Here is a 4,358-nt window from a genome sequence, read left to right on the forward strand (position 1 = left end):
TATCTATCTATCTATCTAACATTTTGCACATCTGTTTGTATTCACGGGTACAATTTCTCCACGGCCTGCACAATTTAACATTCTGGGGTTCTTTTCTTAAATGATTCTGGTTGAAATAAATGCGTTCAGCCTTTAAGACCTCACTGAGCTGGAGCCTGGTTCAAAGCTGCGGTTGGCAGTTTATTTCTGTTGTCAGGCTGGTAACAACACATTATTTAATAACAATACAAGCATTATGTAATAACAAACAAACATACTTTGTAATAAATGGCATAAATGTAATATGTAATACATTAATTACATATTGTAGAGGCTATAATAAAATGCAGGATTTGCACTTTTTATGATATATATTTATGATAATATGGTGAATTATGAAAGAACATTTTCACTTTTTAACAATTACCTTAATGTAGACCTACTGTTTACTTAATGTCAATGTAACTTGACTACTTTCTGTTACTTTTGTATTACCTCAACAACTAATATCTAAATAAAAACATGAGAAAAGAAATATCAGAAGTTTTGATGCTAGTGTATTCTGTAAGAGGACAGAACAATTGAAGCTTATAAAAGGAGAAGAAAAAAAAGGGAAAAAAAGAGATAAAGCCCTTTGTGTCAGTTTATTTTTAAAGGAAAAATTTTATTATTTTAATCCTGCTAAACAATTCTCATTTTTACTAAATGTACCTGTAATGGATTAGTTACCTTTTTTTGTGTCCTGATCACATGAACACAAAACCTCTCAAAGTTACAACTGTTATTATTTTACAAGAGAAATGTATTAGTCGCTGCAAAAATGTTTCTGAGCAATGTTTAAGATTTGAAACCAAGCTCTCAGTGGCTTTAAACTCTGGTAAACATCTGGATTATTTGATTAAATGGTGCGGTATAAAACTCGTGCAGTCTTGGGTTTGAATATTTTACTGAGTGTAAACATCATACAGCTTGAATAAAGAGGCGATACAGAATATATCTGTGATACTGTCAGACCTTAGAGGTCCCACAGGGGGAAATAAAAGGGGGAACCTGCATGTTAGGGGGTTAATGTAGTTGTTTTAGGTGGAATAGTGTGTGAATTGCTGTTCCAGTAGCTGGATTATGTTATTTCCTACAAACTCAACCATAAATCATGAAAGCATCAGAGGCTCGGTGCAGTTCGCAGAGTAGGCGGACGGCTGTGGTCCATTGACTGAGCAGAGGAGTGAGCTAACCCACATGTGTGAGTACAACCCCTTTCTCCTCTGTGTGTGTGTGTGTGTGTCAGGCTTGGATGGGCCCGGTTGAGCTGAGTAGATGTGACCAGCCTAAGTGTGTGTGTCTCATATCAGTGTGTCCTCGATCGCTCTCACTGTATGGGGCACTTTAGCCCATTCTTCACTGGCACCGGGAGGCACGCACACAGACACACATAAAGTACGCACCTACACACATGTACACACTGACTCACTGTTTTGACGTAAACTCAAGTGGACGAGGGGTCCAGTCAGCCACTCCACCAGTCTTTCTACCCTCCTCTCTTTTTCCCTTCGTCTTTCTTTGCTCTCCCTCCCCATGACACTTTTAACGGCATGTCACGCAACCCTTGCACGCGCACGCACACACATATATATACACACACACACACACACACACACCATGCCGTGCTCTCAGCCAAAGCGCTGCACCTTTGTCAGGGGAGAACCACTTAAGCACGCTCATATACACACACATATTCACGCACATTCATGTCTAATTTCTCTCTCTGCACACACACACACACACACACATACAAGCCTTCACCACTTAAGCCGTCTTCCTTTCACCATCTCGTGCCCTCGTCCTCCTCTCTGTGTCTTGTCTGGTCTCGTGTGTGCGTGACTGTGGCTGGCTTTGGCAAGGGTGAATTAGCACGGCGACCCAGTTTGGTGCCAGAAGAGACGAGACGTCAGTAGAGGATATATTGAAGAGCTCCTTTTTTTTTACCCCTTCCTCCTCCTCCTCCTCCTCCTCCTCCTCCTTCCGCTGCAAATCCACTGTTGTGCTCTGGCTGCCGTGATGTAATGGTAGCTAAAATACGTGGTGAAAACATCACCTTCAGCTGAGGATTATCATAAAGAGAATGAACTCTATTTTTGGACACTTTTTCCCCCACCATTAAAAGATTGTATCTTTATAACCTCAGATAACTTACATCAGCGTGTTGCATTCAAATCGGCCTTAAAACATGGAGAAAATCAGCTCCATAAACAAAAACGTGACTCAAGGTGATTTTTCCTTCCTTTATGGGCTCTGCTTTGCATTTCTGTGCTGATGCTAATTGCCTGCAACTAATTATAGAAAGTCTGGAAGTGGCCCTCTGAACCGGACCTACACACACACACACACTCCACTTCCTACGCTTTTAAACACATTTTGACAAGGAGCTCTCGCTGCGTCGAACCAAGAGGGTGTTTGCCGCCGGCCTCAGATTGGTGAGACACAACAGAGATTTGTGAGTGTGTGTAGGTGTTTGGAGGAGGAAGAGGGGGATGAGGAGGTGGAGGACGGATGGAGGGGGGTGCGAGCGAACCGGTGTTGCGTGTCTTGTTCGGCTCGTTTAGCTGACAAACTGCTTTTAGCGTTTAATTATCCATCGCTCTGTGATTAATAGGTTTTAATTACTGTAACCCATGGCAACCTGAAATATGCACAGGTCTCCGCACGAGGTCAGCCTCTCAAAACCCCGTGAAAGAATCAAAAAAGACAAAAACAAACAGAATGTGGTTTAAAAAAAAGGAAAACAAGAGAAGATCTTTGCATCTCAGACTTGTTATTCATCATCGCTTCAGTACTTAACGCACCTACTTGAGAAAAAGTGTTAGACCTCAGAAAAAAGCTTTTGACCAGACCTTGAACTTCTTCGCTTCATTTATTTTATTTTTTGACGTGATCTACAGCCGGAGCTTCAAACAGACTTTTTGATTCACTCAAAAGGTTAGAACCTTTCCAAATTCATGTGTTGCTTTGGAGGCTTTTTACATTCTGCTGACACTCTGAGCTCAGAGGGAAAGTTTCAGATCGTTACATAAATGGGCAACTCTGATGCTTACATGATTTTTTTTTGTGAGAAAATATTTTTTCTAAGTAGAAAAGAGGCTGCTGGAGTTAATATAAAATAAGCAAAGGAAAGTGTTTTCCAGCCTCCTCTGCGGAACACATTCTCAGACGCATTCACACCTGTGAATCGTCTGGACCAAAGAAAAACTTGATTCAATGCTGCCTTTTACTTCTGGACCGGTAAGTGCTCACACTGGCTTTTTACGAACCAACCCACAGGTGTAAATATGAAGTCACATGGACCGACAGAAGACTCTCTCTGGTCCGTTATGCCACTCAGGTTCTCATGTTTTTGTGAATGAATAATGTAAATAAGATTTTTGGAAAATGGCCCAGTGCGGACTAACCTCCTGTTCTATTTCCACTTTTAATTTCCATCTGCACCATTAACAGTAATTAACAGTAACACGGCTTTTATTTAGACTCACTTAAGACTTTTTTATTTTTTTTGAAGGTAGGGTTACACTGTATACCAGAAGCAAAGCGGAAGGGAAAAATGCTCCTTTTCCATTTCTGCTCCATGTCAGTCAGGAGCTGTTCACACCACTTGCAGCAAACTTTTTGCGTCAAGTCTATTTTGGAAATGCTGCAGATGGTCACATTTACATATTCTTTTAACAGGCTAATAGATGAGAAGATGAATTTTCTGTAAGCTAAAATAAATTCTACTTGAATTTTTGTATGTATGGGCTCTGGCTAAATTAATGTTACAGTTAAAGAACTGTGGTCAGTTTGCTGGAGAGTGCTATTCTGGGCACCTGTCCTGTATTGTCAAGAAAAAATAATTTCTGAGTAGGAACCCTGATAAATCATGCCCACTGATGGTATAATCTGAATACAAAAACAAAAAAACTGATATTTTTATGACATGAACAGATACAGCCTTGTGTTACACACCTAATGTTATCCAGGTCTCTCTTGTAAATGAGATTACCTTCAAGATACTTTACAGTAACATAAAATCATCAGCACTGTGTGGACCCATAAGGAAAAATCTCACTGTTCTTTATGCATTAAAGGAAAAGGGAGCATTTCAATGATTTCCGTTCTGCTTAATGTCTGGTTAAAGCACTGTCATACCACACAGCTACTGTCGGGTTCAAAGTAAACATGCACCTAGGTTTACGTAGACGATCTGAGTGAGGGGCTAAATTATAAATATCATATGAGGGTGAGGACTGATGGGACAATGTTGGACTGTTCCAGTCTGTTCCAGTCTGGTTCATGCCGACAGCTGGGAGATAAAATCATGGCGTGTGCGTTTTTTTTTTTTTTTTTTT

General features: G+C 40.5%; 1 protein-coding gene across 1 annotated transcript in view; it reads right to left on the reverse strand.

The window, feature by feature from the left end:
• epha8 (eph receptor A8) overlaps window positions 1-4,358 on the reverse strand; it is a 60,059-nt gene that overhangs the window by 47,042 nt on the left and 8,659 nt on the right. The window lies entirely within an intron of this gene.

The sequence above is a fragment of the Morone saxatilis genome, unplaced genomic scaffold (genome assembly GCF_004916995.1).
Source record: "Morone saxatilis isolate NCDOM2014 unplaced genomic scaffold, NCSU_SB_2.0 Contig18, whole genome shotgun sequence".
Classification (NCBI taxonomy): Eukaryota; Metazoa; Chordata; class Actinopteri; family Moronidae; genus Morone; species Morone saxatilis.